The sequence below is a fragment of the Cololabis saira genome, unplaced genomic scaffold (genome assembly GCF_033807715.1).
Source record: "Cololabis saira isolate AMF1-May2022 unplaced genomic scaffold, fColSai1.1 scf044, whole genome shotgun sequence".
In the NCBI taxonomy this organism is placed as follows: Eukaryota; Metazoa; Chordata; class Actinopteri; order Beloniformes; family Belonidae; genus Cololabis; species Cololabis saira.
In genome coordinates, this window is record NW_026906208.1 from 160001 (window position 1) to 182500 (window position 22500).

Genomic DNA, 22500 nt, shown 5'->3' on the forward strand with positions numbered 1-22500 from the left:
TAGTACTAGGATGGGAGACCGCCTGGGAATACCAGGTGCTGTAAGCTTTTTCAACCGGCAGAGAGCGCTCTCGCTTAATCTACCCACACATATTTCAACGTGGTAACAGCGACAGCTCACGTCCTAAAGTGTTTTGCACATGGTTAAGGCACTTTAACTCCAACAAATAAGTGCTTCTAAATTATTATCACCAACAAATCAATGACTTATATTATATGACTTATCTTCAACTCCATATAAGAGGTATTTCAAGCTGCAGCTTCAGCTTCAGCTTACGGCCATACCAGCCTGGATGCGCCCGATCTCGTCTGATCTCGGAAGCTAAGCAGGGTCCGGCCTGGTTAGTACTTGGATGGGAGACCGCCTGGGAATACCAGGTGCTGTAAGCTTTTTCAACCAGCAGAGAGCGCTCTCGCTTAATCTACCCACACATATTTCAACGTGGTAACAGCGACAGCTCACGTCCTAAAGTGTTTTGCACATGGTTAAGGCACTTTAACTCCAACAAATAAGCGCTTCTAAATTATTATCACCAACAAATCAATGACTTGTATTATATACTTATCTTCAACTCCATATCAGAGGTATTTCAAGCTGCAGCTTCTGCTTACGGCCATACCAGCCTGGATGCGCCCGATCTCGTCTGATCTCGGAAGCTAAGCAGGGTCGGGCCTGGTTAGTACTTGGATGGGAGACCGCCTGGGAATACCAGGTGCTGTAAGCTTTTTCAACCAGCAGAGAGCGCTCTCGCTTAATCTACCCACACAAATTTCAACGTGGTAACAGCGACAGCTCATGTCCTAAAGTGTTTTGCACATGGTTAAGGCACTTTAACTCCAACAAATAAAACCAACAAATCAATGACTTATATTCTATGACTTATCTTCAACTCCATATAAGAGGTATTTCAAGCTGCAGCTTCTGCTTACGGCCATACCAGCCTGGATGCGCCCGATCTCGTCTGATCTCGGAAGCTAAGCAGGGTCGGGCCTTGTTAGTACTAGGATGGGAGACCGCCTGGGAATACCAGGTGCTGTAAGCTTTTTCAACCGGCAGAGAGCGCTCTCGCTTAATCTACCCACACATATTTCAACGTGGTAACAGCGACAGCTCACGTCCTAAAGTGTTTTGCACATGGTTAAGGCACTTTAACTCCAACAAATAAGTGCTTCTAAATTATTATCACCAACAAATCAATGACTTATATTATATGACTTATCTTCAACTCCATATAAGAGGTATTTCAAGCTGCAGCTTCAGCTTCAGCTTACGGCCATACCAGCCTGGATGCGCCCGATCTCGTCTGATCTCGGAAGCTAAGCAGGGTCCGGCCTGGTTAGTACTTGGATGGGAGACCGCCTGGGAATACCAGGTGCTGTAAGCTTTTTCAACCAGCAGAGAGCGCTCTCGCTTAATCTACCCACACATATTTCAACGTGGTAACAGCGACAGCTCACGTCCTAAAGTGTTTTGCACATGGTTAAGGCACTTTAACTCCAACAAATAAGCGCTTCTAAATTATTATCACCAACAAATCAATGACTTGTATTATATACTTATCTTCAACTCCATATCAGAGGTATTTCAAGCTGCAGCTTCTGCTTACGGCCATACCAGCCTGGATGCGCCCGATCTCGTCTGATCTCGGAAGCTAAGCAGGGTCGGGCCTGGTTAGTACTTGGATGGGAGACCGCCTGGGAATACCAGGTGCTGTAAGCTTTTTCAACCAGCAGAGAGCGCTCACGCTTAATCTACCCACACATATTTCAACGTGGTAACAGCGACAGCTCACGTCCTAAAGTGTTTTGCACATGGTTAAGGCACTTTAACTCCAACAAATAAAACCAACAAATCAATGACTTATATTCTATGACTTATCTTCAACTCCATATAAGAGGTATTTCAAGCTGCAGCTTCTGCTTACGGCCATACCAGCCTGGATGCGCCCGATCTCATCTGATCTCGGAAGCTAAGCAGGGTCGGGCCTTGTTAGTACTTGGATGGGAGACCGCCTGGGAATACCAGGTGCTGTAAGCTTTTTCAACCAGCAGAGAGCGCTCACGCTTAATCTACCCACACATATTTCAACGTGGTAACAGCGACAGCTCACGTCCTAAAGTGTTTTGCACATGGTTAAGGCACTTTAACTCCAACAAATAAAACCAACAAATCAATGACTTATATTCTATGACTTATCTTCAACTCCATATAAGAGGTATTTCAAGCAGCAGCTTCTGCTTACGGCCATACCAGCCTGGATGCGCCCAATCTAGTCTGATCTCGGAAGCTAAGCAGGGTCGGGCCTGGTTAGTACTTGGATGGGAGACCGCCTGGGAATACCAGGTGCTGTAAGCTTTTTCAACCAGCAGAGAGCGCTCTCGCTTAATCTACCCACACATATTTCAACGTGGTAAGAGCGACAGCTCACGTCCTAAAGTGTTTTGCACATGGTTAAGGCACTTTAACTCCAACAAATAAAACCAACAAATCAATGACTTATATTCTATGACTTATCTTCAACTCCATATCAGAGGTATTTCAAGCTGCAGCTTCTGCTTACGGCCATACCAGCCTGGATGCGCCCGATCTCGTCTGATCTCGGAAGCTAAGCAGGGTCGGGCCTGGTTAGTACTTGGATGGGAGACCGCCTGGGAATACCAGGTGCTGTAAGCTTTTTCAACCAGCAGAGAGCGCTCACGCTTAATCTACCCACACATATTTCAACGTGGTAACAGCGACAGCTCACGTCCTAAAGTGTTTTGCACATGGTTAAGGCACTTTAACTCCAACAAATAAAACCAACAAATCAATGACTTATATTCTATGACTTATCTTCAACTCCATATAAGAGGTATTTCAAGCTGCAGCTTCTGCTTACGGCCATACCAGCCTGGATGCGCCCGATCTCATCTGATCTCGGAAGCTAAGCAGGGTCGGGCCTTGTTAGTACTTGGATGGGAGACCGCCTGGGAATACCAGGTGCTGTAAGCTTTTTCAACCAGCAGAGAGCGCTCACGCTTAATCTACCCACACATATTTCAACGTGGTAACAGCGACAGCTCACGTCCTAAAGTGTTTTGCACATGGTTAAGGCACTTTAACTCCAACAAATAAAACCAACAAATCAATGACTTATATTCTATGACTTATCTTCAACTCCATATAAGAGGTATTTCAAGCAGCAGCTTCTGCTTACGGCCATACCAGCCTGGATGCGCCCAATCTAGTCTGATCTCGGAAGCTAAGCAGGGTCGGGCCTGGTTAGTACTTGGATGGGAGACCGCCTGGGAATACCAGGTGCTGTAAGCTTTTTCAACCAGCAGAGAGCGCTCTCGCTTAATCTACCCACACATATTTCAACGTGGTAAGAGCGACAGCTCACGTCCTAAAGTGTTTTGCACATGGTTAAGGCACTTTAACTCCAACAAATAAAACCAACAAATCAATGACTTATATTCTATGACTTATCTTCAACTCCATATCAGAGGTATTTCAAGCTGCAACTTCTGCTTACGGCCATACCAGCCTGGATGCGCCCGATCTCGTCTGATCTCGGAAGCTAAGCAGGGTCGGGCCTGGTTAGTACTTGGATGGGAGACCGCCTGGGAATACCAGATGCTGTAAGCCTTTTCAACCAGCAGAGAACGGTCTCGCTTAATCTAGCCACACATATTTCAACGTGGTAACAGCGACAGCTCACGTCCTAAAGTGTTTTGCACATGGTTAAGGCACTTTAACTCCAACAAATAAAACCAACAAATCAATGACTTATATTAAATTGACTTATCTTCAACTCCATATAAGAGGTATTTCAAGCTGCAACTTCAGCTTACGGCCATACCAGCCTGGATGCGCCCGATCTCGTCTGAACTCGGAAGCTAAGCAGGGTCGGTCCTGGTTAGTACTTGGATGGGAGACCGCCTGGGAGTAACAGGTGCTGTAAGCTTTTTCAACCAGCAGAGAGCGCTCTCGCTTAATCTACCCACACATATTTCAACGTGGTAACAGCGACAGCTCACGTCCTAAAGTGTTTTGCACATGGTTAAGGCACTTTAACTCCAACAAATAAAACCAACAAATCTATAACTTATATTCTATGACTTATCTTCAACTCCATACAAGAGGTATTTCAAGCTGCAGCTTCTGCTTACGGCCATACCAGCCTGGATGCGCCCGATCACGTCTGATCTCGGAAGCTAAGCAGGGTCGGGCCTGGTTAGTACTTGGATGGGAGACCGCCTGGGAATACCAGGTGCTGTAAGCTTTTTCAACCAGCAGAGAACGGTCTCGCTTAATCTACCCACACATATTTCAACGTGGTAACAGCGACAGCTCACGTCCTAAAGTGTTTTGCACATGGTTAAGGCACTTTAACTCCAACAAATAAGCGCTTCTAAATTATTATCACCAACAAATCAATGACTTGTATTATATACTTATCTTCAACTCCATATAAGAAGTATTTCAAGCTGCAGCTTCAGCTTACGGCCATACCAGCCTGGATGCGCCCGTTCTCGTCTGATCTCGGAAGCTAAGCAGGGTCGGGCCTGGTTAGTACTTGGATGGGAGACCGCCTGGGAATACCAGGTGCTGTAAGCTTTTTCAACCAGCAGAGAGCGCTCTCGCTTAATCTACCCACACATATTTCAACGTGGTAAGAGCGACAGCTCACGTCCTAAAGTGTTTTGCACATGGTTAAGGCACTTTAACTCCAACAAATAAAACCAACAAATCAATGACTTATATTCTATCACTTATCTTCAACTCCATATAAGAGGTATTTCAAGCTGCAGCTTCTGCTTACGGCCATACCAGCCTGGATGCGCCCGATCTCGTCTGATCTCGGAAGATAAGCAGGGTCGGGCCTTGTTAGTACTTGGATGGGAGACCGCCTGGGAATACCAGGTGCTGTAAGCTTTTTAAACCAGCAGAGAGCGCTCTCGCTTAATCTACCCACACATATTTCAACGTGGTAACAGCGACAGCTCACGTCCTAAAGTGTTTTGCACATGGTTAAGGCACTTTAACTCCAACAAATAAGTGCTTCTAAATTATTATCACCAACAAATCAATGACTTATATTATATGACTTATCTTCAACTCCATATAAGAGGTATTTCAAGCTGCAGCTTCAGCTTCAGCTTACGGCCATACAAGCCTGGATGCGCCCGATCTCGTCTGATCTCGGAAGCTAAGCAGGGTCGGGCGTGGTTAGTACTTGGATGGGAGACCGCCTGGGAATACCAGGTGCTGTAAGCTTTTTCAACCAGCAGAGAGCGCTCTCGCTTAATCTACCCACACATATTTCAACGTGGTAATAGCGACAGCTCACGTCCTAAAGTGTTTTGCACATGGTTAAGGCACTTTAACTCCAACAAATAAGCGCTTCTAAATTATTATCACCAACAAATCAATGACTTGTATTAAATACTTATCTTCAACTCCATATCAGAGGTATTTCAAGCTGCAACTTCTGCTTACGGCCATACCAGCCTGGATGCGCCCGATCTCGTCTGATCTCGGAAGCTAAGCAGGGTCGGGCCTGGTTAGTACTTGGATGGGAGACCGCCTGGGAATAACAGGTGCTGTAAGCTTTTTCAACCAGCAGAGAACGGTCTCGCTTAATCTAGCCACACATATTTCAACGTGGTAACAGCGACAGCTCACGTCCTAAAGTGTTTTGCACATGGTTAAGGCACTTTAACTCCAACAAATAAAACCAACAAATCTATAACTTATATTCTATGACTTATCTTCAACTCCATACAAGAGGTATTTCAAGCTGCAGCTTCTGCTTACGGCCATACCAGCCTGGATGCGCCCGATCTCGTCTGATCTCGGAAGCTAAGCAGGGTCGGGCCTGGTTAGTACTTGGATGGGAGACCGCCTGGGAATACCAGGTGCTGTAAGCTTTTTCAACCAGCAGAGAGCGCTCTCGCTTAATCTACCCACACATATTTCAACGTGGTAACAGCGACAGCTCACGTCCTAAAGTGTTTTGCACATGGTTAAGGCACTTTAACTCCAACAAATAAAACCAACAAATCAATGACTTATATTATATGACTTATCTTCAACTCCATATAAGAGGTATTTCAAGCTGCAACTTCAGCTTACGGCCATACCAGCCTGGATGCGCCCGATCTCATCTGAACTCGGAAGCTAAGCAGGGTCGGGCCTGGTTAGTACTTGGATGGGAGACCGCCTGGGAATACCAGGTGCTGTAAGCTTTTTCAACCAGCAGAGAGCGCTCTCGCTTAATCTACCCACACATATTTCAACGTGGTAACAGCGACAGCTCACGTCCTAAAGTGTTTTGCACATGGTTAAGGCACTTTAACTCCAACAAATAAAACCAACAAATCAATGACTTATATTCTATGACTTATCTTCAACTCCATACAAGAGGTATTTCAAGCTGCAACTTCTGCTTACGGCCATACCAGCCTGGATGCGCCCGATCTTGTCTGATCTCGGAAGCTAAGCAGGGTCGGGCCTGGTTAGTACTTGGATGGGAGACCGCCTGGGAATACCAGGTGCTGTAAGCTTTTTCAACCAGCAGAGAACGGTCTCGCTTAATCTAGCCACACATATTTCAACGTGGTAACAGCGACAGCTCACGTCCTAAAGTGTTTTGCACATGGTTAAGGCACTTTAACTCCAACAAATAAAACCAACAAATCAATGACTTATATTATATGACTTATCTTCAACTCCATATAAGAGGTATTTCAAGCTGCAACATCAGCTTACGGCCATACCAGCCTGGATGCGCCCGATCTCGTCTGATCTCGGAAGCTAAGCAGGGTCGTGCCTGGTTAGTACTTGGATGGGAGACCGCCTGGGAATACCAGGTGCTGTAAGCTTTTTCAACCAGCAGAGAGCGCTCTCGCTTAATCTACCCACACATATTTCAACGTGGTAACAGCGACAGCTCACGTCCTAAAGTGTTTTGCACATGGTTGAGGCACTTTAACTCCAACAAATAAAACCAACAAATCTATAACTTATATTCTATGACTTATCTTCAACTCCATACAAGAGGTATTTCAAGCTGCAGCTTCTGCTTACGGCCATACCAGCCTGGATGCGCCCGATCTCGTCTGATCTCGGAAGCTAAGCAGGGTCGGGCCTGGTTAGTACTTGGATGGGAGACCGCCTGGGAATACCAGGTGCTGTAAGCTTTTTCAACCTGCAGAGAACGCTCTCGCTTAATCTACCCACATATATTTCAACGTGGTAACAGCGAAAGCTCACGTCCTAAAGTGTTTTGCACATGGTTAAGGCACTTTAACTCCAACAAATAAGCGCTTCTAAATTATTATCACCAACAAATCAATGACTTATATTCTATGACTTATCTTCAACTCCATATAAGAGGTATTTCAAGCTGCAGCTTCTGCTTACAGCCATACCAGCCTGGATGCGCCCGATCTCGTCTGATCTCGGAAGCTAAGCAGGGTCGGGCCTGGTTAGTACTTGGATGGGAGACCGCCTGGGAATACCAGGTGCTGTAAGCTTTTTCAACCAACAGAGAGCGCTCTCGCTTAATCTACCCACACATATTTCAACGTGGTAACAGCGACAGCTCACGTCCTAAAGTGTTTTGCACATGGTTAAGGCACTTTAACTCCAACAAATAAAACCAACAAATCAATGACTTATATTATATGACTTATCTTCAACTCCATATAAGAGGTATTTCAAGCTGCAACTTCAGCTTACGGCCATACCAGCCTGGATGCGCCCGATCTCATCTGAACTCGGAAGCTAAGCAGGGTCGGGCCTGGTTAGTACTTGGATGGGAGACCGCCTGGGAATACCAGGTGCTGTAAGCTTTTTCAACCAGCAGAGAGCGCTCTCGCTTAATCTACCCACACATATTTCAACGTGGTAACAGCGACAGCTCACGTCCTAAAGTGTTTTGCACATGGTTAAGGCACTTTAACTCCAACAAATAAAACCAACAAATCTATAACTTATATTCTATGAGTTATCTTCAACTCCATACAAGAGGTATTTCAAGCTGCAGCTTCTGCTTACGGCCATACCAGCCTGGATGCGCCCGATCTCGTCTGATCTCGGAAGCTAAGCAGGGTCGGGCCTGGTTAGTACTTGGATGGGAGACCGCCTGGGAATACCAGGTGCTGTAAGCTTTTTCAACCAGCAGAGAACGCTCTCGCTTAATCTACCCACACATATTTCAACGTGGTAACAGCGACAGCTCACGTCCTAAAGTGTTTTGCACATGGTTAAGGCACTTTAACTCCAACAAATTAAACCAACAAATCAATGACTTATATTCTATGACTTATCTTCAACTCCATATCAGAGGTATTTCAAGCTGCAACTTCTGCTTACGGCCATACCAGCCTGGATGCGCCCGATCTTGTCTGATCTCGGAAGCTAAGCAGGGTCGGGCCTGGTTAGTACTTGGATGGGAGACCGCCTGGGAATACCAGGTGCTGTAAGCTTTTTCAACCAGCAGAGAACGGTCTCGCTTAATCTAGCCACACATATTTCAACGTGGTAACAGCGACAGCTCACGTCCTAAAGTGTTTTGCACATGGTTAAGGCACTTTAACTCCAACAAATAAAACCAACAAATCAATGACTTATATTATATGACTTATCTTCAAATCCATATAAGAGGTATTTCAAGCTGCAACATCAGCTTACGGCCATACCAGCCTGGATGCGCCCGATCTCGTCTGATCTCGGAAGCTAAGCAGGGTCGGGCCTGGTTAGTACTTGGATGGGAGACCGCCTGGGAATACCAGGTGCTGTAAGCTTTTTCAACCTGCAGAGAACGCTCTCGCTTAATCTACCCACATATATTTCAACGTGGTAACAGCGAAAGCTCACGTCCTAAAGTGTTTTGCACATGGTTAAGGCACTTTAACTCCAACAAATAAGCGCTTCTAAATTATTATCACCAACAAATCAATGACTTATATTATATGACTTATCTTCAACTCCATATAAGAGGTATTTCAAGCTGCAGCTTCTGCTAACGGCCATACCAGCCTGGATGCGCCCGATCTCGTCTGATCTCGGTAGCTAAGCAGGGTCGGGCCTGGTTAGTACTTGGATGGGAGACCGCCTGGGAATACCAGGTGCTGTAAGCTTTTTCAACCAACAGAGAGCGCTCTCGCTTAATCTACCCACACATATTTCAACGTGGTAACAGCGACAGCTCACGTCCTAAAGTGTTTTGCACATGGTTAACGCAGTTTAACTCCAACAAATAAGCGCTTCTAAATTATTATCACCAACAAATCAATGACTTGTATTATATACTTATCTTCAACTCCATATAAGAAGTATTTCAAGCTGCAGCTTCAGCTTACGGCCATACCAGCCTGGATGCGCCCGATCTCGTCTGATCTCGGAAGCTAAGCAGGGTCGGGCCTGGTTAGTACTTGGATGGGAGACCGCCTGGGAATACCAGGTGCTGTAAGCTTTTTCAACCAGCAGAGAGCGCTCTCGCTTAATCTACCCACACATATTTCAACGTGGTAAGAGCGACAGCTCACGTCCTAAAGTGTTTTGCACATGGTTAAGGCACTTTAACTCCAACAAATAAAACCAACAAATCAATGACTTATATTCTATGACTTATCTTCAACTCCATATCAGAGGTATTTCAAGCTGCAACTTCTGCTTACGGCCATACCAGCCTGGATGCGCCCGGTCTCGTCTGATCTCGGAAGCTAAGCAGGGTCGGGCCTGGTTAGTACTTGGATGGGAGACCGCCTGGGAATACCAGGTGCTGTAAGCTTTTTCAACCAGCAGAGAACGCTCTCGCTTAATCTACCCACACATATTTCAACGTGGTAACAGCGACAGCTCACGTCCTAAAGTGTTTTGCACATGGTTAAGGCACTTTAACTCCAACAAATAAGCGCTTCTAAATTATTATCACCAACAAATCAATGACTTGTATTATATGACTTATCTTCAACTCCATATAAGAAGTATTTCAAGCTGCAGCTTCAGCTTACGGCCATACCAGCCTGGATGCGCCCGATCTCGTCTGATCTCGGAAGCTAAGCAGGGTCGGGCCTGGTTAGTACTTGGATGGGAGACCGCCTGGGAATACCAGGTGCTTTAAGCTTTTTCAACCAGCAGAGAGCGCTCTCGCTTAATCTACCCACACATATTTCAACGTGGTAAGAGCGACAGCTCACGTCCAAAAGTGTTTTGCACATGGTTAAGGCACTTTAACTCCAACAAATAAAACCAACAAATCAATGACTTATATTCTATGACTTATCTTCAACTCCATATAAGAGGTATTACAAGCTGCAGCTTCAGCTTATGGCCATACCAGCCTGGATGCGCCCGATCTCGTCTGATCTCGGAAGCTAAGCAGGGTCGGGCCTGGTTAGTACTTGGATGGGAGACCGCCTGGGAATACCAGGTGCTGTAAGCTTTTTCAACCAGCAGAGAACGCTCTCGCTTAATCTACCCACACATATTTCAACGTGGTAACAGCGACAGCTCACGTCCTAAAGTGTTTTGCACATGGTTAAGGCACTTTAACTCCAACAAATAAAACCAACAAATCAATGACTTATATTCTATGACTTATCTTCAACTCCATATAAGAGGTATTTCAGGCAGCAGCTTCTGCTTACGGCCATACCAGCCTGGATGCGCCCAATCTCGTCTGATCTCGGAAGCTAAGCAGGGTCGGGCCTGGTTAGTACTTGGATGGGAGACCGCCTGGGAATACCAGGTGCTGTAAGCTTTTTCAACCAGCAGAGAACGCTCTCGCTTAATCTACCCACACATATTTCAACGTGGTAACAGCGACAGCTCACGTCCTAAAGTGTTTTGCACATGGTTAAGGCACTTTAACTCCAACAAATAAGCGCTTCTAAATTATTATCACCAACAAATCAATGACTTATATTATATGACTTATCTTCAACTCCATATAAGAGGTATTTCAAGCTGCAGCTTCTGCTAACGGCCATACCAGCCTGGATGCGCCCGATCTCGTCTGATCTCGGAAGCTAAGCAGGGTCGGGCCTGGTTAGTACTTGGATGGGAGACCGCCTGGGAATACCAGGTGCTGTAAGCTTTTTCAACCAACAGAGAGCGCTCTCGCTTAATCTACCCACACATATTTCAACGTGGTAACAGCGACAGCTCACGTCCTAAAATGTTTTGCACATGGTTAACGCAGTTTAACTCCAACAAATAAGCGCTTCTAAATTATTATCACCAACAAATCAATGACTTGTATTATATACTTATCTTCAACTCCATATAAGAAGTATTTCAAGCTGCAGCTTCAGCTTACGGCCATACCAGCCTGGATGCGCCCGATCTCGTCTGATCTCGGAAGCTAAGCAGGGTCGGGCCTGGTTAGTACTTGGATGGGAGACCGCCTGGGAATACCAGGTGCTGTAAGCTTTTTCAACCAGCAGAGAGCGCTCTCGCTTAATCTACCCACACATATTTCAACGTGGTAAGAGCGACAGCTCACGTCCTAAAGTGTTTTGCACATGGTTAAGGCACTTTAACTCCAACAAATAAAACCAACAAATCAATGACTTATATTCTATGACTTATCTTCAACTCCATATCAGAGGTATTTCAAGCTGCAACTTCTGCTTACGGCCATACCAGCCTGGATGCGCCCGATCTCGTCTGATCTCGGAAGCTAAGCAGGGTCGGGCCTGGTTAGTACTTGGATGGGAGACCGCCTGGGAATACCAGGTGCTGTAAGCTTTTTCAACCAGCAGAGAACGGTCTCGCTTAATCTAGCCACACATATTTCAACGTGGTAACAGCGACAGCTCACGTCCTAAAGTGTTTTGCACATGGTTAAGGCACTTTAACTCCAACAAATAAGCGCTTCTAAATTATTATCACCAACAAATCAATTAATTATATTCTATGACTTATCTTCAACTCCATATAAGAGGTATTTCAAGCTGCAGCTTCAGCTTCAGCTTACGGCCATACAAGCCTGGATGCGCCCGATCTCGTCTGATCTCGGAAGCTAAGCAGGGTCGGGCGTGGTTAGTACTTGGATGGGAGACCGCCTGGGAATACCAGGTGCTGTAAGCTTTTTCAACCAGCAGAGAGCGCTCTCGCTTAATCTACCCACACATATTTCAACGTGGTAATAGCGACAGCTCACGTCCTAAAGTGTTTTGCACATGGTTAAGGCACTTTAACTCCAACAAATAAGCGCTTCTAAATTATTATCACCAACAAATCAATGACTTGTATTAAATACTTATCTTCAACTCCATATCAGAGGTATTTCAAGCTGCAACTTCTGCTTACGGCCATACCAGCCTGGATGCGCCCGATCTCGTCTGATCTCGGAAGCTAAGCAGGGTCGGGCCTGGTTAGTACTTGGATGGGAGACCGCCTGGGAATAACAGGTGCTGTAAGCTTTTTCAACCAGCAGAGAACGGTCTCGCTTAATCTACCCACACATATTTCAACGTGGTAACAGCGACAGCTCACGTCCTAAAGTGTTTTGCACATGGTTAAGGCACTTTAACTCCAACAAATAAGTGCTTCTAAATTATTATCACCAACAAATCAATGACTTATATTATATGACTTATCTTCAACTCCATATAAGAGGTATTTCAAGCTGCAGCTTCAGCTTCAGCTTATGGCCATACAAGCCTGGATGCGCCCGATCTCGTCTGATCTCGGAAGCTAAGCAGGGTCGGGCGTGGTTAGTACTTGGATGGGAGACCGCCTGGGAATACCAGGTGCTGTAAGCTTTTTCAACCAGCAGAGAGCGCTCTCGCTTAATCTACCCACACATATTTCAACGTGGTAATAGCGACAGCTCACGTCCTAAAGTGTTTTGCACATGGTTAAGGCACTTTAACTCCAACAAATAAGCGCTTCTAAATTATTATCACCAACAAATCAATGACTTGTATTAAATACTTATCTTCAACTCCATATCAGATGTATTTCAAGCTGCAACTTCTGCTTACGGCCATACCAGCCTGGATGCGCCCGATCTCGTCTGATCTCGGAAGCTAAGCAGGGTCGGGCCTGGTTAGTACTTGGATGGGAGACCGCCTGGGAATAACAGGTGCTGTAAGCTTTTTCAACCAGCAGAGAACGGTCTCGCTTAATCTAGCCACACATATTTCAACGTGGTAACAGCGACAGCTCACGTCCTAAAGTGTTTTGCACATGGTTAAGGCACTTTAACTCCAACAAATAAAACCAACAAATCTATAACTTATATTCTATGACTTATCTTCAACTCCATACAAGAGGTATTTCAAGCTGCAGCTTCTGCTTACGGCCATACCAGCCTGGATGCGCCCGATCTCGTCTGATCTCGGAAGCTAAGCAGGGTCGGGCCTGGTTAGTACTTGGATGGGAGACCGCCTGGGAATACCAGGTGCTGTAAGCTTTTTCAACCAGCAGAGAGCGCTCTCGCTTAATCTACCCACACATATTTCAACGTGGTAACAGCGAAAGCTCACGTCCTAAAGTGTTTTGCACATGGTTAAGGCACTTTAACTCTAACAAATAAGCGCTTCTAAATTATTATCACCAACAAATCAATTAATTATATTCTATGACTTATCTTCAACTCCATACAAGAGGTATTTCAAGCTGCAGCTTCTGCTTACGGCCATACCAGCCTGGATGCGCCCGATCTCGTCTGATCTCGGAAGCTAAGCAGGGTCGGGCCTGGTTAGTACTTGGATGGGAGACCGCCTGGGAATACCAGGTGCTGTAAGCTTTTTCAACCAGCAGAGAACGGTCTCGCTTAATCTAGCCACACATATTTCAACGTGGTAACAGCGACAGCTCACGTCCTAAAGTGTTTTGCACATGGTTAAGGCACTTTAACTCCAACAAATAAAACCAACAAATCAATGACTTATATTCTATGACTTATCTTCAACTCCATATAAGAGGTATTTCAAGCTGCAGCTTCTGCTTACGGCCATACCAGCCTGGATGCGCCCGATCTCATCTGATCTCGGAAGCTAAGCAGGGTCGGGCCTGGTTAGTACTTGGATGGGAGACCGCCTGGGAATACCAGGTGCTGTAAGCTTTTTCAACCAGCAGAGAGCGCTCTCGCTTAATCTACCCACACATATTTCAACGTGGTAACAGCGACAGCTCACGTCCTAAAGTGTTTTGCACATGGTTAAGGCACTTTAACTCCAACAAATAAGCGCTTCTAAATTATTATCACCAACAAATCAATGACTTGTATTATATACTTATCTTCAACTCCATATAAGAAGTATTTCAAGCTGCAGCTTCAGCTTACGGCCATACCAGCCTGGATGTGCCCGATCTCGTCTGATCTCGGAAGCTAAGCAGGGTCGGGCCTGGTTAGTACTTGGATGGGAGACCGCCTGGGAATACCAGGTGCTGTAAGCTTTTTCAACCAGCAGAGAGCGCTCTCGCTTAATCTACCCACACATATTTCAACGTGGTAACAGCGACAGCTCACGTCCTAAAGTGTTTTGCACTTGGTTAAGGCACTTTAACTCCAACAAATAAAACCGACAAATCAAAGACTTATATTCTATGACTTATCTTCAACTCCATATAAGAGGTATTTCAAGCTGCAGCTTCTGCTTACAGCCATACCAGCCTGGATGCGCCCGATCTCGTCTGATCTCGGAAGCTAAGCAGGGTCGGGCCTGGTTAGTACTTGGATGGGAGACCGCCTGGGAATACCAGGTGCTGTAAGCTTTTTCAACCAACAGAGAGCGCTCTCGCTTAATCTACCCACACATATTTCAACGTGGTAACAGCGACAGCTCACGTCCTAAAGTGTTTTGCACATGGTTAAGGCACTTTAACTCCAACAAATAAAACCAACAAATCAATGACTTATATTATATGACTTATCTTCAACTCCATATAAGAGGTATTTCAAGCTGCAACTTCAGCTTACGGCCATACCAGCCTGGATGCGCCCGATCTCATCTGAACTCGGAAGCTAAGCAGGGTCGGGCCTGGTTAGTACTTGGATGGGAGACCGCCTGGGAATACCAGGTGCTGTAAGCTTTTTCAACCAGCAGAGAGCGCTCTCGCTTAATCTACCCACACATATTTCAACGTGGTAACAGCGACAGCTCACGTCCTAAAGTGTTTTGCACATGGTTAAGGCACTTTAACTCCAACAAATAAAACCAACAAATCTATAACTTATATTCTATGACTTATCTTCAACTCCATACAAGAGGTATTTCAAGCTGCAGCTTCTGCTTACGGCCATACCAGCCTGGATGCGCCCGATCTCGTCTGATCTCGGAAGCTAAGCAGGGTCGGGCCTGGTTAGTACTTGGATGGGAGACCGCCTGGGAATACCAGGTGCTGTAAGCTTTTTCAACCAGCAGAGAACGCTCTCGCTTAATCTACCCACACATATTTCAACGTGGTAACAGCGACAGCTCACGTCCTAAAGTGTTTTGCACATGGTTAAGGCACTTTAACTCCAACAAATTAAACCAACAAATCAATGACTTATATTCTATGACTTATCTTCAACTCCATATCAGAGGTATTTCAAGCTGCAACTTCTGCTTACGGCCATACCAGCCTGGATGCGCCCGATCTTGTCTGATCTCGGAAGCTAAGCAGGGTCGGGCCTGGTTAGTACTTGGATGGGAGACCGCCTGGGAATACCAGGTGCTGTAAGCTTTTTCAACCAGCAGAGAACGGTCTCGCTTAATCTAGCCACACATATTTCAACGTGGTAACAGCGACAGCTCACGTCCTAAAGTGTTTTGCACATGGTTAAGGCACTTTAACTCCAACAAATAAAACCAACAAATCAATGACTTATATTATATGACTTATCTTCAACTCCATATAAGAGGTATTTCAAGCTGCAACATCAGCTTACGGCCATACCAGCCTGGATGCGCCCGATCTCGTCTGATCTCGGAAGCTAAGCAGGGTCGTGCCTGGTTAGTACTTGGATGGGAGACCGCCTGGGAATACCAGGTGCTGTAAGCTTTTTCAACCAGCAGAGAGCGCTCTCGCTTAATCTACCCACACATATTTCAACGTGGTAACAGCGACAGCTCACGTCCTAAAGTGTTTTGCACATGGTTGAGGCACTTTAACTCCAACAAATAAAACCAACAAATCTATAACTTATATTCTATGACTTATCTTCAACTCCATACAAGAGGTATTTCAAGCTGCAGCTTCTGCTTACGGCCATACCAGCCTGGATGCGCCCGATCTCGTCTGATCTCGGAAGCTAAGCAGGGTCGGGCCTGGTTAGTACTTGGATGGGAGACCGCCTGGGAATACCAGGTGCTGTAAGCTTTTTCAACCTGCAGAGAACGCTCTCGCTTAATCTACCCACATATATTTCAACGTGGTAACAGCGAAAGCTCACGTCCTAAAGTGTTTTGCACATGGTTAAGGCACTTTAACTCCAACAAATAAGCGCTTCTAAATTATTATCACCAACAAATCAATGACTTATATTATATGACTTATCTTCAACTCCATATAAGAGGTATTTCAAGCTGCAGCTTCTGCTAACGGCCATACCAGCCTGGATGCGCCCGATCTCGTCTGATCTCGGTAGCTAAGCAGGGTCGGGCCTGGTTAGTACTTGGATGGGAGACCGCCTGGGAATACCAGGTGCTGTAAGCTTTTTCAACCAACAGAGAGCGCTCTCGCTTAATCTACCCACACATATTTCAACGTGGTAACAGCGACAGCTCACGTCCTAAAGTGTTTTGCACATGGTTAACGCAGTTTAACTCCAACAAATAAGCGCTTCTAAATTATTATCACCAACAAATCAATGACTTGTATTATATACTTATCTTCAACTCCATATAAGAAGTATTTCAAGCTGCAGCTTCAGCTTACGGCCATACCAGCCTGGATGCGCCCGATCTCGTCTGATCTCGGAAGCTAAGCAGGGTCGGGCCTGGTTAGTACTTGGATGGGAGACCGCTTGGGAATACCAGGTGCTGTAAGCTTTTTCAACCAGCAGAGAGCGCTCTCGCTTAATCTACCCACACATATTTCAACGTGGTAAGAGCGACAGCTCACGTCCTAAAGTGTTTTGCACATGGTTAAGGCACTTTAACTCCAACAAATAAAACCAACAAATCAATGACTTATATTCTATGACTTATCTTCAACTCCATATCAGAGGTATTTCAAGCTGCAACTTCTGCTTACGGCCATACCAGCCTGGATGCGCCCGATCTCGTCTGATCTCGGAAGCTAAGCAGGGTCGGGCCTGGTTAGTACTTGGATGGGAGACCGCCTGGGAATACCAGGTGCTGTAAGCTTTTTCAACCAGCAGAGAACGCTCTCGCTTAATCTACCCACACATATTTCAACGTGGTAACAGCGACAGCTCACGTCCTAAAGTGTTTTGCACATGGTTAAGGCACTTTAACTCCAACAAATAAAACCGACAAATCAAAGACTTATATTCTATGACTTATCTTCAACTCCATATAAGAGGTATTTCAAGCTGCAGCTTCTGCTTACAGCCATACCAGCCTGGATGCGCCCGATCTCGTCTGATCTCGGAAGCTAAGCAGGGTCGGGCCTGGTTAGTACTTGGATGGGAGACCGCCTGGGAATACCAGGTGCTGTAAGCTTTTTCAACCAACAGAGAGCGCTCTCGCTTAATCTACCCACACATATTTCAACGTGGTAACAGCGACAGCTCACGTCCTAAAGTGTTTTGCACATGGTTAAGGCACTTTAACTCCAACAAATAAAACCAACAAATCAATGACTTATATTATATGACTTATCTTCAACTCCATATAAGAGGTATTTCAAGCTGCAACTTCAGCTTACGGCCATACCAGCCTGGATGCGCCCGATCTCATCTGAACTCGGAAGCTAAGCAGGGTCGGGCCTGGTTAGTACTTGGATGGGAGACCGCCTGGGAATACCAGGTGCTGTAAGCTTTTTCAACCAGCAGAGAGCGCTCTCGCTTAATCTACCCACACATATTTCAACGTGGTAACAGCGACAGCTCACGTCCTAAAGTGTTTTGCACATGGTTAAGGCACTTTAACTCCAACAAATAAAACCAACAAATCTATAACTTATATTCTATGACTTATCTTCAACTCCATACAAGAGGTATTTCAAGCTGCAGCTTCTGCTTACGGCCATACCAGCCTGGATGCGCCCGATCTCGTCTGATCTCGGAAGCTAAGCAGGGTCGGGCCTGGTTAGTACTTGGATGGGAGACCGCCTGGGAATACCAGGTGCTGTAAGCTTTTTCAACCAGCAGAGAACGCTCTCGCTTAATCTACCCACACATATTTCAACGTGGTAACAGCGACAGCTCACGTCCTAAAGTGTTTTGCACATGGTTAAGGCACTTTAACTCCAACAAATTAAACCAACAAATCAATGACTTATATTCTATGACTTATCTTCAACTCCATATCAGAGGTATTTCAAGCTGCAACTTCTGCTTACGGCCATACCAGCCTGGATGCGCCCGATCTTGTCTGATCTCGGAAGCTAAGCAGGGTCGGGCCTGGTTAGTACTTGGATGGGAGACCGCCTGGGAATACCAGGTGCTGTAAGCTTTTTCAACCAGCAGAGAACGGTCTCGCTTAATCTAGCCACACATATTTCAACGTGGTAACAGCGACAGCTCACGTCCTAAAGTGTTTTGCACATGGTTAAGGCACTTTAACTCCAACAAATAAAACCAACAAATCAATGACTTATATTATATGACTTATCTTCAACTCCATATAAGAGGTATTTCAAGCTGCAACATCAGCTTACGGCCATACCAGCCTGGATGCGCCCGATCTCGTCTGATCTCGGAAGCTAAGCAGGGTCGTGCCTGGTTAGTACTTGGATGGGAGACCGCCTGGGAATACCAGGTGCTGTAAGCTTTTTCAACCAGCAGAGAGCGCTCTCGCTTAATCTACCCACACATATTTCAACGTGGTAACAGCGACAGCTCACGTCCTAAAGTGTTTTGCACATGGTTGAGGCACTTTAACTCCAACAAATAAAACCAACAAATCTATAACTTATATTCTATGACTTATCTTCAACTCCATACAAGAGGTATTTCAAGCTGCAGCTTCTGCTTACGGCCATACCAGCCTGGATGCGCCCGATCTCGTCTGATCTCGGAAGCTAAGCAGGGTCGGGCCTGGTTAGTACTTGGATGGGAGACCGCCTGGGAATACCAGGTGCTGTAAGCTTTTTCAACCTGCAGAGAACGCTCTCGCTTAATCTACCCACATATATTTCAACGTGGTAACAGCGAAAGCTCACGTCCTAAAGTGTTTTGCACATGGTTAAGGCACTTTAACTCCAACAAATAAGCGCTTCTAAATTATTATCACCAACAAATCAATGACTTATATTATATGACTTATCTTCAACTCCATATAAGAGGTATTTCAAGCTGCAGCTTCTGCTAACGGCCATACCAGCCTGGATGCGCCCGATCTCGTCTGATCTCGGTAGCTAAGCAGGGTCGGGCCTGGTTAGTACTTGGATGGGAGACCGCCTGGGAATACCAGGTGCTGTAAGCTTTTTCAACCAACAGAGAGCGCTCTCGCTTAATCTACCCACACATATTTCAACGTGGTAACAGCGACAGCTCACGTCCTAAAGTGTTTTGCACATGGTTAACGCAGTTTAACTCCAACAAATAAGCGCTTCTAAATTATTATCACCAACAAATCAATGACTTGTATTATATACTTATCTTCAACTCCATATAAGAAGTATTTCAAGCTGCAGCTTCAGCTTACGGCCATACCAGCCTGGATGCGCCCGATCTCGTCTGATCTCGGAAGCTAAGCAGGGTCGGGCCTGGTTAGTACTTGGATGGGAGACCGCCTGGGAATACCAGGTGCTGTAAGCTTTTTCAACCAGCAGAGAGCGCTCTCGCTTAATCTACCCACACATATTTCAACGTGGTAAGAGCGACAGCTCACGTCCTAAAGTGTTTTGCACATGGTTAAGGCACTTTAACTCCAACAAATAAAACCAACAAATCAATGACTTATATTCTATGACTTATCTTCAACTCCATATCAGAGGTATTTCAAGCTGCAACTTCTGCTTACGGCCATACCAGCCTGGATGCGCCCGATCTCGTCTGATCTCGGAAGCTAAGCAGGGTCAGGCCTGGTTAGTACTTGGATGGGAGACCGCCTGGGAATACCAGGTGCTGTAAGCTTTTTCAACCAGCAGAGAACGCTCTCGCTTAATCTACCCACACATATTTCAACGTGGTAACAGCGACAGCTCACGTCCTAAAGTGTTTTGCACATGGTTAAGGCACTTTAACTCCAACAAATAAGCGCTTCTAAATTATTATCACCAACAAATCAATGACTTGTATTATATGACTTATCTTCAACTCCATATAAGAAGTATTTCAAGCTGCAGCTTCAGCTTACGGCCATACCAGCCTGGATGCGCCCGATCTCGTCTGATCTCGGAAGCTAAGCAGGGTCGGGCCTGGTTAGTACTTGGATGGGAGACCGCCTGGGAATACCAGGTGCTTTAAGCTTTTTCAACCAGCAGAGAGCGCTCTCGCTTAATCTACCCACACATATTTCAACGTGGTAAGAGCGACAGCTCACGTCCAAAAGTGTTTTGCACATGGTTAAGGCACTTTAACTCCAACAAATAAAACCAACAAATCAATGACTTATATTCTATGACTTATCTTCAACTCCATATAAGAGGTATTACAAGCTGCAGCTTCAGCTTATGGCCATACCAGCCTGGATGCGCCCGATCTCGTCTGATCTCGGAAGCTAAGCAGGGTCGGGCCTGGTTAGTACTTGGATGGGAGACCGCCTGGGAATACCAGGTGCTGTAAGCTTTTTCAACCAGCAGAGAACGCTCTCGCTTAATCTACCCACACATATTTCAACGTGGTAACAGCGACAGCTCACGTCCTAAAGTGTTTTGCACATGGTTAAGGCACTTTAACTCCAACAAATAAAACCAACAAATCAAGGACTTATATTCTATGACTTATCTTCAACTCCATATCAGAGGTATTTCAAGCTGCAACTTCTGCTTACGGCCATACCAGCCTGGATGCGCCCGATCTCGTCTGATCTCGGAAGCTAAGCAGGGTCGGGCCTGGTTAGTACTTGGATGGGAGACCGCCTGGGAATACCAGGTGCTGTAAGCTTTTTCAACCAGCAGAGAACGGTCTCGCTTAATCTAGCCACACATATTTCAACGTGGTAACAGCGACAGCTCACGTCCTAAAGTGTTTTGCACATGGTTAAGGCACTTTAACTCCAACAAATAAGCGCTTCTAAATTATTATCACCAACAAATCAATGACTTATATTATATGACTTATCTTCAACTCCATATAAGAGGTATTTCAAGCTGCAGCTTCTGCTAACGGCCATACCAGCCTGGATGCGCCCGATCTCGTCTGATCTCGGAAGCTAAGCAGGGTCGGGCCTGGTTAGTACTTGGATGGGAGACCGCCTGGGAATACCAGGTGCTGTAAGCTTTTTCAACCAACAGAGAGCGCTCTCGCTTAATCTACCCACACATATTTCAACGTGGTAACAGCGACAGCTCACGTCCTAAAGTGTTTTGCACATGGTTAACGCAGTTTAACTCCAACAAATAAGCGCTTCTAAATTATTATCACCAACAAATCAATGACTTGTATTATATACTTATCTTCAACTCCATATAAGAAGTATTTCAAGCTGCAGCTTCAGCTTACGGCCATACCAGCCTGGATGCGCCCGATCTCGTCTGATCTCGGAAGCTAAGCAGGGTCGGGCCTGGTTAGTACTTGGATGGGAGACCGCCTGGGAATACCAGGTGCTGTAAGCTTTTTCAACCAGCAGAGAGCACTCTCGCTTAATCTACCCACACATATTTCAACGTGGTAACAGCGACAGCTCACGTCCTAAAGTGTTTTGCACATGGTTAAGGCACTTTTACTCCAACAAATAAAACCAACAAATCAATGACTTATATTCTATGACTTATCTTCAAATCCATATAAGAGGTATTTCAAGCAGCAGATTCTGCTTATGGCCATACCAGCCTGGATGCGCCCGATCTCGTCTGATCTCGGAAGCTAAGCAGGGTCGGGCCTGGTTAGTACTTGGATGGGAGACCACCTGGGAATACCAGGTGCTGTAAGCTTTTTCAACCAGCAGAGAGCGCTCTCGCTTAATCTACCCACACAAATTTCAACGTGGTAACAGCGACAGCTCAGGTCCTAAAGTGTTTTGCACATGGTTAAGGCACTTTAACTCCAACAAATAAGCGCTTCTAAATTATTATCACCAACAAATCAATGACTTATATTATATGACTTATCTTCAACTCCATATAAGAGGTATTTCAAGCAGCAGCTTCAGCTTACGGCCATACCAGCCTGGATGCGCCCGATCTCGTCTGATCTCGGAAGCTAAGCAGGGTCGGGCCTGGTTAGTACTTGGATGGGAGACCGCCTGGGAATACCAGGTGCTGTAAGCTTTTTCA

The 22500-nt window shown here is 45.7% G+C and overlaps 70 non-coding genes across 70 annotated transcripts in view; all 70 read left to right on the forward strand.

Annotated features, from left to right (window-relative positions):
* LOC133433472 (5S ribosomal RNA) overlaps nt 1–47 on the forward strand; it is a 119-nt gene extending 72 nt beyond the window's left edge. Inside the window, exon 1 of the ribosomal RNA XR_009777676.1 lies at nt 1–47. This exon is cut by the window's left edge and continues 72 nt beyond it. This is a non-coding gene — a ribosomal RNA (5S ribosomal RNA).
* A 223-nt stretch (nt 48–270) lies between these two features.
* Nucleotides 271–389, forward strand: LOC133433546 (5S ribosomal RNA). Its single transcript, XR_009777748.1, has one exon. It is a non-coding gene; the product is annotated as a 5S ribosomal RNA (ribosomal RNA).
* Nucleotides 390–605: 216 nt separating this feature from the next.
* LOC133433080 (5S ribosomal RNA) lies at nt 606–724 on the forward strand. Its single transcript, XR_009777301.1, has one exon. It is a non-coding gene; the product is annotated as a 5S ribosomal RNA (ribosomal RNA).
* Nucleotides 725–923: 199 nt separating this feature from the next.
* LOC133433474 (5S ribosomal RNA) lies at nt 924–1042 on the forward strand. The gene has a single exon (XR_009777678.1). It is a non-coding gene; the product is annotated as a 5S ribosomal RNA (ribosomal RNA).
* Nucleotides 1043–1265: 223 nt separating this feature from the next.
* LOC133433547 (5S ribosomal RNA) lies at nt 1266–1384 on the forward strand. Its single transcript, XR_009777749.1, has one exon. It is a non-coding gene; the product is annotated as a 5S ribosomal RNA (ribosomal RNA).
* Nucleotides 1385–1600: 216 nt separating this feature from the next.
* LOC133433081 (5S ribosomal RNA) lies at nt 1601–1719 on the forward strand. The gene has a single exon (XR_009777302.1). It is a non-coding gene; the product is annotated as a 5S ribosomal RNA (ribosomal RNA).
* Nucleotides 1720–1918: 199 nt separating this feature from the next.
* LOC133433422 (5S ribosomal RNA) lies at nt 1919–2037 on the forward strand. The gene has a single exon (XR_009777629.1). It is a non-coding gene; the product is annotated as a 5S ribosomal RNA (ribosomal RNA).
* A 199-nt stretch (nt 2038–2236) lies between these two features.
* Nucleotides 2237–2355, forward strand: LOC133432971 (5S ribosomal RNA). Its single transcript, XR_009777204.1, has one exon. It is a non-coding gene; the product is annotated as a 5S ribosomal RNA (ribosomal RNA).
* A 199-nt stretch (nt 2356–2554) lies between these two features.
* LOC133433082 (5S ribosomal RNA) lies at nt 2555–2673 on the forward strand. The gene has a single exon (XR_009777303.1). It is a non-coding gene; the product is annotated as a 5S ribosomal RNA (ribosomal RNA).
* A 199-nt stretch (nt 2674–2872) lies between these two features.
* LOC133433423 (5S ribosomal RNA) lies at nt 2873–2991 on the forward strand. The gene has a single exon (XR_009777630.1). It is a non-coding gene; the product is annotated as a 5S ribosomal RNA (ribosomal RNA).
* Nucleotides 2992–3190: 199 nt separating this feature from the next.
* LOC133432972 (5S ribosomal RNA) lies at nt 3191–3309 on the forward strand. The gene has a single exon (XR_009777205.1). It is a non-coding gene; the product is annotated as a 5S ribosomal RNA (ribosomal RNA).
* Nucleotides 3310–3508: 199 nt separating this feature from the next.
* Nucleotides 3509–3627, forward strand: LOC133433451 (5S ribosomal RNA). Its single transcript, XR_009777657.1, has one exon. It is a non-coding gene; the product is annotated as a 5S ribosomal RNA (ribosomal RNA).
* Nucleotides 3628–3827: 200 nt separating this feature from the next.
* On the forward strand, nt 3828–3946 carry LOC133433561 (5S ribosomal RNA). The gene has a single exon (XR_009777762.1). It is a non-coding gene; the product is annotated as a 5S ribosomal RNA (ribosomal RNA).
* A 199-nt stretch (nt 3947–4145) lies between these two features.
* LOC133433233 (5S ribosomal RNA) lies at nt 4146–4264 on the forward strand. The gene has a single exon (XR_009777447.1). It is a non-coding gene; the product is annotated as a 5S ribosomal RNA (ribosomal RNA).
* A 216-nt stretch (nt 4265–4480) lies between these two features.
* On the forward strand, nt 4481–4599 carry LOC133433467 (5S ribosomal RNA). Its single transcript, XR_009777672.1, has one exon. It is a non-coding gene; the product is annotated as a 5S ribosomal RNA (ribosomal RNA).
* Nucleotides 4600–4798: 199 nt separating this feature from the next.
* On the forward strand, nt 4799–4917 carry LOC133433580 (5S ribosomal RNA). Its single transcript, XR_009777781.1, has one exon. It is a non-coding gene; the product is annotated as a 5S ribosomal RNA (ribosomal RNA).
* A 223-nt stretch (nt 4918–5140) lies between these two features.
* On the forward strand, nt 5141–5259 carry LOC133433003 (5S ribosomal RNA). The gene has a single exon (XR_009777235.1). It is a non-coding gene; the product is annotated as a 5S ribosomal RNA (ribosomal RNA).
* A 216-nt stretch (nt 5260–5475) lies between these two features.
* On the forward strand, nt 5476–5594 carry LOC133433330 (5S ribosomal RNA). The gene has a single exon (XR_009777541.1). It is a non-coding gene; the product is annotated as a 5S ribosomal RNA (ribosomal RNA).
* A 199-nt stretch (nt 5595–5793) lies between these two features.
* LOC133433083 (5S ribosomal RNA) lies at nt 5794–5912 on the forward strand. Its single transcript, XR_009777304.1, has one exon. It is a non-coding gene; the product is annotated as a 5S ribosomal RNA (ribosomal RNA).
* A 199-nt stretch (nt 5913–6111) lies between these two features.
* On the forward strand, nt 6112–6230 carry LOC133433525 (5S ribosomal RNA). The gene has a single exon (XR_009777728.1). It is a non-coding gene; the product is annotated as a 5S ribosomal RNA (ribosomal RNA).
* A 199-nt stretch (nt 6231–6429) lies between these two features.
* On the forward strand, nt 6430–6548 carry LOC133433404 (5S ribosomal RNA). The gene has a single exon (XR_009777612.1). It is a non-coding gene; the product is annotated as a 5S ribosomal RNA (ribosomal RNA).
* Nucleotides 6549–6747: 199 nt separating this feature from the next.
* On the forward strand, nt 6748–6866 carry LOC133433523 (5S ribosomal RNA). The gene has a single exon (XR_009777726.1). It is a non-coding gene; the product is annotated as a 5S ribosomal RNA (ribosomal RNA).
* A 199-nt stretch (nt 6867–7065) lies between these two features.
* Nucleotides 7066–7184, forward strand: LOC133433084 (5S ribosomal RNA). The gene has a single exon (XR_009777305.1). It is a non-coding gene; the product is annotated as a 5S ribosomal RNA (ribosomal RNA).
* Nucleotides 7185–7401: 217 nt separating this feature from the next.
* LOC133433204 (5S ribosomal RNA) lies at nt 7402–7520 on the forward strand. Its single transcript, XR_009777420.1, has one exon. It is a non-coding gene; the product is annotated as a 5S ribosomal RNA (ribosomal RNA).
* A 199-nt stretch (nt 7521–7719) lies between these two features.
* LOC133432987 (5S ribosomal RNA) lies at nt 7720–7838 on the forward strand. The gene has a single exon (XR_009777219.1). It is a non-coding gene; the product is annotated as a 5S ribosomal RNA (ribosomal RNA).
* Nucleotides 7839–8037: 199 nt separating this feature from the next.
* Nucleotides 8038–8156, forward strand: LOC133433085 (5S ribosomal RNA). The gene has a single exon (XR_009777306.1). It is a non-coding gene; the product is annotated as a 5S ribosomal RNA (ribosomal RNA).
* A 199-nt stretch (nt 8157–8355) lies between these two features.
* Nucleotides 8356–8474, forward strand: LOC133433405 (5S ribosomal RNA). Its single transcript, XR_009777613.1, has one exon. It is a non-coding gene; the product is annotated as a 5S ribosomal RNA (ribosomal RNA).
* A 199-nt stretch (nt 8475–8673) lies between these two features.
* On the forward strand, nt 8674–8792 carry LOC133433086 (5S ribosomal RNA). The gene has a single exon (XR_009777307.1). It is a non-coding gene; the product is annotated as a 5S ribosomal RNA (ribosomal RNA).
* A 217-nt stretch (nt 8793–9009) lies between these two features.
* On the forward strand, nt 9010–9128 carry LOC133433438 (5S ribosomal RNA). The gene has a single exon (XR_009777645.1). It is a non-coding gene; the product is annotated as a 5S ribosomal RNA (ribosomal RNA).
* Nucleotides 9129–9344: 216 nt separating this feature from the next.
* LOC133433087 (5S ribosomal RNA) lies at nt 9345–9463 on the forward strand. Its single transcript, XR_009777308.1, has one exon. It is a non-coding gene; the product is annotated as a 5S ribosomal RNA (ribosomal RNA).
* Nucleotides 9464–9662: 199 nt separating this feature from the next.
* Nucleotides 9663–9781, forward strand: LOC133433344 (5S ribosomal RNA). Its single transcript, XR_009777554.1, has one exon. It is a non-coding gene; the product is annotated as a 5S ribosomal RNA (ribosomal RNA).
* Nucleotides 9782–9998: 217 nt separating this feature from the next.
* Nucleotides 9999–10117, forward strand: LOC133433504 (5S ribosomal RNA). The gene has a single exon (XR_009777708.1). It is a non-coding gene; the product is annotated as a 5S ribosomal RNA (ribosomal RNA).
* A 199-nt stretch (nt 10118–10316) lies between these two features.
* Nucleotides 10317–10435, forward strand: LOC133433254 (5S ribosomal RNA). The gene has a single exon (XR_009777467.1). It is a non-coding gene; the product is annotated as a 5S ribosomal RNA (ribosomal RNA).
* Nucleotides 10436–10634: 199 nt separating this feature from the next.
* LOC133433485 (5S ribosomal RNA) lies at nt 10635–10753 on the forward strand. Its single transcript, XR_009777689.1, has one exon. It is a non-coding gene; the product is annotated as a 5S ribosomal RNA (ribosomal RNA).
* A 217-nt stretch (nt 10754–10970) lies between these two features.
* On the forward strand, nt 10971–11089 carry LOC133433308 (5S ribosomal RNA). The gene has a single exon (XR_009777519.1). It is a non-coding gene; the product is annotated as a 5S ribosomal RNA (ribosomal RNA).
* Nucleotides 11090–11305: 216 nt separating this feature from the next.
* Nucleotides 11306–11424, forward strand: LOC133433088 (5S ribosomal RNA). The gene has a single exon (XR_009777309.1). It is a non-coding gene; the product is annotated as a 5S ribosomal RNA (ribosomal RNA).
* Nucleotides 11425–11623: 199 nt separating this feature from the next.
* Nucleotides 11624–11742, forward strand: LOC133433089 (5S ribosomal RNA). Its single transcript, XR_009777310.1, has one exon. It is a non-coding gene; the product is annotated as a 5S ribosomal RNA (ribosomal RNA).
* A 223-nt stretch (nt 11743–11965) lies between these two features.
* LOC133433005 (5S ribosomal RNA) lies at nt 11966–12084 on the forward strand. The gene has a single exon (XR_009777237.1). It is a non-coding gene; the product is annotated as a 5S ribosomal RNA (ribosomal RNA).
* A 216-nt stretch (nt 12085–12300) lies between these two features.
* On the forward strand, nt 12301–12419 carry LOC133433331 (5S ribosomal RNA). Its single transcript, XR_009777542.1, has one exon. It is a non-coding gene; the product is annotated as a 5S ribosomal RNA (ribosomal RNA).
* A 223-nt stretch (nt 12420–12642) lies between these two features.
* Nucleotides 12643–12761, forward strand: LOC133433043 (5S ribosomal RNA). The gene has a single exon (XR_009777272.1). It is a non-coding gene; the product is annotated as a 5S ribosomal RNA (ribosomal RNA).
* Nucleotides 12762–12977: 216 nt separating this feature from the next.
* LOC133433332 (5S ribosomal RNA) lies at nt 12978–13096 on the forward strand. Its single transcript, XR_009777543.1, has one exon. It is a non-coding gene; the product is annotated as a 5S ribosomal RNA (ribosomal RNA).
* A 199-nt stretch (nt 13097–13295) lies between these two features.
* On the forward strand, nt 13296–13414 carry LOC133433091 (5S ribosomal RNA). Its single transcript, XR_009777312.1, has one exon. It is a non-coding gene; the product is annotated as a 5S ribosomal RNA (ribosomal RNA).
* Nucleotides 13415–13631: 217 nt separating this feature from the next.
* Nucleotides 13632–13750, forward strand: LOC133433092 (5S ribosomal RNA). The gene has a single exon (XR_009777313.1). It is a non-coding gene; the product is annotated as a 5S ribosomal RNA (ribosomal RNA).
* A 199-nt stretch (nt 13751–13949) lies between these two features.
* Nucleotides 13950–14068, forward strand: LOC133433195 (5S ribosomal RNA). Its single transcript, XR_009777411.1, has one exon. It is a non-coding gene; the product is annotated as a 5S ribosomal RNA (ribosomal RNA).
* Nucleotides 14069–14284: 216 nt separating this feature from the next.
* Nucleotides 14285–14403, forward strand: LOC133433292 (5S ribosomal RNA). Its single transcript, XR_009777504.1, has one exon. It is a non-coding gene; the product is annotated as a 5S ribosomal RNA (ribosomal RNA).
* Nucleotides 14404–14602: 199 nt separating this feature from the next.
* On the forward strand, nt 14603–14721 carry LOC133433205 (5S ribosomal RNA). The gene has a single exon (XR_009777421.1). It is a non-coding gene; the product is annotated as a 5S ribosomal RNA (ribosomal RNA).
* Nucleotides 14722–14920: 199 nt separating this feature from the next.
* Nucleotides 14921–15039, forward strand: LOC133433078 (5S ribosomal RNA). The gene has a single exon (XR_009777300.1). It is a non-coding gene; the product is annotated as a 5S ribosomal RNA (ribosomal RNA).
* Nucleotides 15040–15238: 199 nt separating this feature from the next.
* LOC133433093 (5S ribosomal RNA) lies at nt 15239–15357 on the forward strand. The gene has a single exon (XR_009777314.1). It is a non-coding gene; the product is annotated as a 5S ribosomal RNA (ribosomal RNA).
* A 199-nt stretch (nt 15358–15556) lies between these two features.
* Nucleotides 15557–15675, forward strand: LOC133433406 (5S ribosomal RNA). Its single transcript, XR_009777614.1, has one exon. It is a non-coding gene; the product is annotated as a 5S ribosomal RNA (ribosomal RNA).
* Nucleotides 15676–15874: 199 nt separating this feature from the next.
* LOC133433524 (5S ribosomal RNA) lies at nt 15875–15993 on the forward strand. Its single transcript, XR_009777727.1, has one exon. It is a non-coding gene; the product is annotated as a 5S ribosomal RNA (ribosomal RNA).
* A 199-nt stretch (nt 15994–16192) lies between these two features.
* Nucleotides 16193–16311, forward strand: LOC133433094 (5S ribosomal RNA). The gene has a single exon (XR_009777315.1). It is a non-coding gene; the product is annotated as a 5S ribosomal RNA (ribosomal RNA).
* A 217-nt stretch (nt 16312–16528) lies between these two features.
* LOC133433439 (5S ribosomal RNA) lies at nt 16529–16647 on the forward strand. The gene has a single exon (XR_009777646.1). It is a non-coding gene; the product is annotated as a 5S ribosomal RNA (ribosomal RNA).
* A 216-nt stretch (nt 16648–16863) lies between these two features.
* LOC133433219 (5S ribosomal RNA) lies at nt 16864–16982 on the forward strand. The gene has a single exon (XR_009777434.1). It is a non-coding gene; the product is annotated as a 5S ribosomal RNA (ribosomal RNA).
* A 199-nt stretch (nt 16983–17181) lies between these two features.
* On the forward strand, nt 17182–17300 carry LOC133433096 (5S ribosomal RNA). The gene has a single exon (XR_009777316.1). It is a non-coding gene; the product is annotated as a 5S ribosomal RNA (ribosomal RNA).
* A 199-nt stretch (nt 17301–17499) lies between these two features.
* Nucleotides 17500–17618, forward strand: LOC133433207 (5S ribosomal RNA). The gene has a single exon (XR_009777423.1). It is a non-coding gene; the product is annotated as a 5S ribosomal RNA (ribosomal RNA).
* Nucleotides 17619–17817: 199 nt separating this feature from the next.
* Nucleotides 17818–17936, forward strand: LOC133433090 (5S ribosomal RNA). Its single transcript, XR_009777311.1, has one exon. It is a non-coding gene; the product is annotated as a 5S ribosomal RNA (ribosomal RNA).
* A 199-nt stretch (nt 17937–18135) lies between these two features.
* LOC133433097 (5S ribosomal RNA) lies at nt 18136–18254 on the forward strand. Its single transcript, XR_009777317.1, has one exon. It is a non-coding gene; the product is annotated as a 5S ribosomal RNA (ribosomal RNA).
* Nucleotides 18255–18453: 199 nt separating this feature from the next.
* Nucleotides 18454–18572, forward strand: LOC133433407 (5S ribosomal RNA). The gene has a single exon (XR_009777615.1). It is a non-coding gene; the product is annotated as a 5S ribosomal RNA (ribosomal RNA).
* Nucleotides 18573–18771: 199 nt separating this feature from the next.
* Nucleotides 18772–18890, forward strand: LOC133433526 (5S ribosomal RNA). Its single transcript, XR_009777729.1, has one exon. It is a non-coding gene; the product is annotated as a 5S ribosomal RNA (ribosomal RNA).
* Nucleotides 18891–19089: 199 nt separating this feature from the next.
* LOC133433098 (5S ribosomal RNA) lies at nt 19090–19208 on the forward strand. Its single transcript, XR_009777318.1, has one exon. It is a non-coding gene; the product is annotated as a 5S ribosomal RNA (ribosomal RNA).
* Nucleotides 19209–19425: 217 nt separating this feature from the next.
* Nucleotides 19426–19544, forward strand: LOC133433440 (5S ribosomal RNA). The gene has a single exon (XR_009777647.1). It is a non-coding gene; the product is annotated as a 5S ribosomal RNA (ribosomal RNA).
* Nucleotides 19545–19760: 216 nt separating this feature from the next.
* On the forward strand, nt 19761–19879 carry LOC133433099 (5S ribosomal RNA). Its single transcript, XR_009777319.1, has one exon. It is a non-coding gene; the product is annotated as a 5S ribosomal RNA (ribosomal RNA).
* A 199-nt stretch (nt 19880–20078) lies between these two features.
* LOC133433443 (5S ribosomal RNA) lies at nt 20079–20197 on the forward strand. The gene has a single exon (XR_009777650.1). It is a non-coding gene; the product is annotated as a 5S ribosomal RNA (ribosomal RNA).
* A 217-nt stretch (nt 20198–20414) lies between these two features.
* LOC133433505 (5S ribosomal RNA) lies at nt 20415–20533 on the forward strand. Its single transcript, XR_009777709.1, has one exon. It is a non-coding gene; the product is annotated as a 5S ribosomal RNA (ribosomal RNA).
* A 199-nt stretch (nt 20534–20732) lies between these two features.
* Nucleotides 20733–20851, forward strand: LOC133433255 (5S ribosomal RNA). The gene has a single exon (XR_009777468.1). It is a non-coding gene; the product is annotated as a 5S ribosomal RNA (ribosomal RNA).
* Nucleotides 20852–21050: 199 nt separating this feature from the next.
* On the forward strand, nt 21051–21169 carry LOC133433100 (5S ribosomal RNA). Its single transcript, XR_009777320.1, has one exon. It is a non-coding gene; the product is annotated as a 5S ribosomal RNA (ribosomal RNA).
* Nucleotides 21170–21386: 217 nt separating this feature from the next.
* On the forward strand, nt 21387–21505 carry LOC133433309 (5S ribosomal RNA). The gene has a single exon (XR_009777520.1). It is a non-coding gene; the product is annotated as a 5S ribosomal RNA (ribosomal RNA).
* A 216-nt stretch (nt 21506–21721) lies between these two features.
* LOC133433101 (5S ribosomal RNA) lies at nt 21722–21840 on the forward strand. Its single transcript, XR_009777321.1, has one exon. It is a non-coding gene; the product is annotated as a 5S ribosomal RNA (ribosomal RNA).
* Nucleotides 21841–22039: 199 nt separating this feature from the next.
* LOC133433236 (5S ribosomal RNA) lies at nt 22040–22158 on the forward strand. Its single transcript, XR_009777450.1, has one exon. It is a non-coding gene; the product is annotated as a 5S ribosomal RNA (ribosomal RNA).
* A 217-nt stretch (nt 22159–22375) lies between these two features.
* LOC133433103 (5S ribosomal RNA) lies at nt 22376–22494 on the forward strand. The gene has a single exon (XR_009777323.1). It is a non-coding gene; the product is annotated as a 5S ribosomal RNA (ribosomal RNA).
* The last annotated feature ends 6 nt before the right edge of the window (nt 22495–22500 follow it).